Genomic DNA, 5959 nt, shown 5'->3' with positions numbered 1-5959 from the left:
TTGAAAATACACTTAGTTCTTTAAAAACATCACATCTCAAGAACAAATAAAATTTAATGACGGTCTCTTTTTTAACTGATTAGATTTTTATCTTCGGAGAGGTAGGACTTTCCTTTTCTTTTCCTTCTTGACTCTTGTTGCTAACAGTATATGGGAGCCAAACAATCTATCATTACTCCAGTAGTTCCTGGAAAGGCATAGGTCAAAGGCTATTAAAATTGAACTATATTAATAACTCATAGAATATTACTGAAAATTTATGTTTGTATAATTGTATTTTAAATAGAATGTCTTTTAAAATAATAAATTTTAATAAATCAATAGTGCATTTCTGTTCAGGTTTTATTTTTGTGACTTAGTCCTTTAAAAATGTTTTCTGAAGTTCTCTGTAGATACAGGCATGGAAACTGTAGTCTGTCTTCTTCGATTGGTGAAAGAAAAAAATAGTATAGACAGAAAATTGTATAGTATGTTTTTATTAATAGTTGAAAAGTGCTTGTAATTGTGTTAGCTTTTCAATGCATTTCAAGAAGCTTGTAAAAGCATCTTAGAGGGAAGTGAAAATGTATATTAATCTTGGCATGAAGTGGAGAATACATATTTACATTTGGTATTGTTTTGATTTGGCATTTCAACCTGTAAGAATCCTTAGTAGAGGAAAACACCAGGGGAGCCATCTGCTGATAAAAATATGACCAGTGGACATGACTTATTTCTCCTGTTAAATTTACAGAATCTTAGTACAGCTTATTAACTGAAGATGTCAGTTTATGAAGAAACATAGTAAGGCAACACTAACGAAGGAGTGAAACAAAGTGGGAGGCCTAACATATATATTAATACTTTTTTCTGACTTAAGGACATTGAAGTTATTTTATTCTATTTACAAACAACGTATTTTGAATATTGTATTTACACTTATGCATCCATGCAGTAACCAATTTCTAAGTAGGTAAATATTCTTTCAATTAAATATATTATCAAATTTGTAAAAATATTGGTAACATAAATACAGACTTCTAGCTTTTGTGTTCAAATTTTCAGTTTGACATCTAAGTCTAGATTTTAATAATTGCAAATGTTCATGAGAGGCTGGTGATATTTATTTTTCAAATAAAATATTAAATTAATTCTCTAAGATATTTATTTTTGTTAATTTAATACCTGCACATGAAAATCATAGCAAAAGACTATTTTTTGAAGATACGTTTTCAGGACCATGATTTTAAAAGATCAAGACAACAAAGTTCATTTTTTTTGTTGTTCATATGTTTTATGAACAGATTAATAATTGACAGCAATGTTTTCTCTTTCATATATTTCAGACCCTTGATAATAGTTATATTCAAAATAATTTTTAAATTTTCATATATTGGTTGTTGAAATTAATGAAGCATATTGACAGAAGAATAACTTATAAACATGCATTGAATCTTGGAACAAAATTGCGCATATAAATGGCCTATGTCAGCTTCTACTATATTGTCAGAAAATAGATGAATTGAATGAATTTGCTTGGTAGAATAGCACATTTGAAATTTTTAGAGAAAACTAATTTGTGTGAGTTTAACAATTATATTACATAGAAAATATATGAGCAACTGTCTGTCATTAATTTTCTTTACTATTTATGTATTTGATTTTTAAATAATTGCTTAGTAAATAATCAAAGAGTAATAGTTGGTGATTACATGTTGCTTATCTTCCTTAGTATAATTAAAGTGTGATTGCTTTTTTAAAAATTTGCTTTCATAATCTTGAAAATATAATTTTCAAGAATTTTTTAATTATAAGATTGCTCTGCAATCATGTAAATTTTAATCTGCAATGTATTTTGCAGATTAACACTGAACTATTCATCTTAAAACTTGACTGTCAATATTACACCAAGAAATGAGAAATATACTTACTTTAGCAATATTTCTATAGATAAGTAGAAAGAAAGCAAGCCAGAAATTCATATTGCTGTAGCAAACCAGCATCATGGAAAAGATCAGACTAGTGTACTAGAAAATGCCTGCAAGCAGAAAATCTAGATGCTCATATTAGAAGAGTTACTGCAGGTGACATCTATTCCACACTCAAATGTCATAAAGACAGTAGTGCAAAGGGACAGTCAGCACTGGGTCAGCAGATACTGAAAAGTAGATTTAGAGCATGTCAGCATAAATGTACTAGTAAAACTCATGAGCATGAATGATGGTGCCCTCAAGGAGCCTATAAACACATACACATCCAAGTGGAATGTTGAATGATCCCTGTGTGATTCTTTGAATAACCTGGGTAATACTAGTTTAATACAAACACATGACACATTGTAACAACCAAAACTTGTTATAGAGTATGGCTACATGAAATTTCATATAAAAACCAAACAATTTGAAATCAAATAGGAGAAATAACTATGCCTGCAGCTTATAAAGGAAAATAAGTTGTCAAAATTTAAAATAATAGATGCATTTGTTTTCATGTATTTAATATTTATATAGCATTAATACAACTGCCATTGTTTTAAGTATTTTACACATATTAACTCATTTAATATATAGTAAACAAATATAACTCATGCATTACTGATAAAAAACTGAGAGATTTTAAGAATTGATCAAGTCCAAGTCATGTAACTAATTATCAAAGGATCTGGGACGAAAATTCAGGGTCTTTCCATATGCTGCAGAAGATCATACATGATTATGAAATTAATGGAATCAGACAGCAAAACAAAGTTTATAAAGCACATAAAAATTTATTTCAAAATAGTATTTGTAATATTCTCAAAGAAAAGAAGCAAGTAGTGAGATTGAATCTTTTATGAGTTTGAACGTAAGTTTTTAATAACAGAAGAATTTTGGAATATCATTGTGTTGCTCCGGCACATGACATTGGTGTAAAGTAGGAACAATAAAAGCCATCATATTTGGAGTTCCCATGTGTTTCCCACATTAAAAATGAATGCATTAGTAGATTTTTATTTTAGGTGGATCAACTCATCTTAATATTCCAGGGACATTTACTGCTGTACCACTGAGTGTCCAGCATCCTGAGAACCTCACAAGTCCCAGGCAAACAGGAACAGATTATCACTCTCACTCTGCAGTCAAAGGCAGCAACAGACATTGGTTATGTGCCACTTTCTGGTAGAAAACATTATAAAAACATTGAGATGGTTGCATCTGTTATCAAATTTTCTGTATATTAATCTATATTTTTTATTTTATAAACAGATATGTTGGGATACCAATAGTAAAACAGAATGAAGTAGATTTAGTGCCCCAGAAGAAAAAAAAACTAGAAAAGCTGCATTAAGAACATCTATGTAAAAACATCACAGAAATATTGAAGTCTCCAAGACAGGAGGGGCCAACTTTCTGGTGAGGGGATTATGGAAGACAGCTGAAATGACATTCTGAGGTAACATTTTTTTTTTCCATAAGTGTATTTGTGGATCTGGACTTAAGTCACTTAAGGCTTAGAATCTGAACTTTTCCTAGACAGAGGGACTCTGCTAGGTACAGTGAAACCAATGGACACACCAGTATTCTTTTGGGGTTGAAATACAAAAGTGTAGAATGAAGGGCAAGATCTTGATGAGAAGAAAGAGATGGAAAACTCAGCATAACAACCAGACTATCTCCGTTTCACACACATATACAACTCTTAAGCTGCACAAGTTCAGGGTCTAACAATCAAGCAAAAAGCCTCTGAATGACAAGCCATAGCATTCCTGCAATCTCAGCAAGCAAAGGAGGAAAAGATTAGAGGTCAGATCCCTCTATTTGTTTTTTAATTTTTTTAATTTATTTTAATTTCTGGGATAAGTGTGCAGAACGTACAGGTTTGTTACATAGGTATACATGTCCCATGGTGATTTGTGGCACCTATCAGCCTGTCATGTAGGTTTTAAGCCCCACATGCATTAGGTATTTGTCCTAATATTCTCCCTTCCCTTGCTTCCCACCCTCCCACAAGACCTTGTGCATGATGTTCCCCTCCCTGTGTCCATGTGTTCTCATCGTTCAACTCCTACTTATGAGTGAGAACATGCAGTGTTTGATTTTCTGTGTCTGTGTTTGCTTGCTGGGAATGATGGCTTCTGGCTTCATCCATGTCCCTACAAAGGACATGATTTCACCACTGATCCCACAGTAATACAAACTAACATCAGCGAATACTCCAAACACCTCTATGCAAATAAACTAGGAAATCTAGAAGAAATGGATAAATTCCTGAACACATAAACCCTCCCAAGACTAAACCAGGAAGAAGTCAAATCCCTGAAGAGACCAATAACAAGTTCTGAAATTGAGACAGTAATTAACAGCCTAACAACCAAAAAAAGCCCAGGACCAGATGGACTTACAGCCAAATTCTAGTAGAGGTACAAAGAGGAGCTGGCACCATTCCTTCTGAAACTCTTCCAAACAACAGAAAAATAGGGACTCCTCCCTAACTCATTTTTTGAGGCCATCATCATCCTGATAGCAAAACCTGGCAGAGATGGAAAAAAAAAAAATTCAGGCCAATATCCCTGAAAGAACATCTATGGGAAAATCCTTAATAAATTACTGGCAAACTGAATTCAGCAGCACATCAAAAAAGCTTATCCAACATGATCAAGTTGGCTTCATCCTTAGGATGCAAGGCTGGTTCAACATATACAAATCAATAAACGTAATCCATCACATAAACAAAAGCAATGACAAAATTACATGATTATCTCAATAGATGCAAAAAAGACCTTTGATAAAATTCAACATCCTTTCATGTTAAAAATTCTAAATAAATGAGGTATTGATGGAACATATCTCAAAATAGTAAGAGTTATTTATGACAGACCTATAGCCAATATTATACTTAATGGGCAAAAGCTGGAAGCATTCCCTTTGAAAACCAGCCCAAGACAAGGATGCCCTCTCTCATCACTACTATTCAACACAGTATTGGAAGTTCTTGCCAGGGAAATCAGGCAAGAGAAATGACATGTATTCAAATAGGAAGAGAGGGAGTCGAATTGTCTCAGTTTGCAGATGACAGGATTGTATATTTAGAAAACCTCATTGACTCAGCCCAAAATCTTGTAAGCTGATAAGGAACTTCAGCGAAGTCTCAGGATACAAAATCAATGTTCAAAACTCAAGCATTTCTATACACCAGATCCTTCTATTTCAAAGTCTTGAAATAAGTGCCCTAGAAGCAGACTGATCAAAAAGACACAGCCTGAGTGTTACGGCTCTTTAATAGTTCTTTCACAATTTGTCTAGTAGGTTTTCCCGTTTTCACCAGAAAATCCCCCATGGAGAAAAAATAAAAGGTAGACACAACCAAATGTTCTTTGAGGGTCAAACGTGATAAACCCTCAAAGATATGTCTACCAGCAACCATTTCTGGAATATAGAAATATAGGCTGTAAGCTTATAGGCTGTAAGCTATATGCACAGATGAGAGGTTCAGCTCATATGTGGATCCAATAAAGACTATCCAGCTTTTTCAAATTTAGAGAGATAAACGTGCAAACAGAATCCTAAGAACATTTTACCAATAGCTGAGGTGTACCTTTTTCTCTCCTAGAGTTTAGATGGCTTCCTGATTTATAACAGCTTTGAATGTATTAAAGTTGACGTGACTAGCCACATTGAATCCTAATATAAAATGCTCCACAGTATCATCAACGTCAGACTAGCCCATATTCGGACCAGCCTTCTTTCTTATGTTTTTCGTTGCAAAGCACTTTTTTTTTCAGTATAAGTCTCTGTGAGGTTTATCTTTAAATTGCATGTTTTGCTGTGAAGAGTTGAATCCATATTTTGATAATGTTCATTATTCCTTACATCATTCTGTGCCCGCTTAATTTCCAGATTTAATGAGAAAACAAAATGTATACATTTTAAAGTAAGTTCATTGTTACAAATACCATAATTAGTCCCAAGTTTCCTAAAGTTTCTATTTATTTTAATGTGTT

At 33.0% G+C, this 5959-nt stretch overlaps 1 non-coding gene across 1 annotated transcript; it reads left to right on the top strand.

Moving 5' to 3' along the window:
- The first annotated feature begins 5230 nt into the window (after positions 1–5230).
- Positions 5231–5292, top strand: LOC112423425 (U7 small nuclear RNA). The gene has a single exon (XR_003013891.1). It is a non-coding gene; the product is annotated as a U7 small nuclear RNA (small nuclear RNA).
- Positions 5293–5959: the final 667 nt, after the last annotated feature.

The sequence above is a fragment of the Macaca nemestrina genome, chromosome 2 (assembly GCF_043159975.1).
Source record: "Macaca nemestrina isolate mMacNem1 chromosome 2, mMacNem.hap1, whole genome shotgun sequence".
Taxonomy (NCBI): domain Eukaryota; kingdom Metazoa; phylum Chordata; class Mammalia; order Primates; family Cercopithecidae; genus Macaca; species Macaca nemestrina.
Note: the sequence above shows the minus strand (reverse complement) of the source record. Positions and strands in the feature narration are given on the sequence as shown.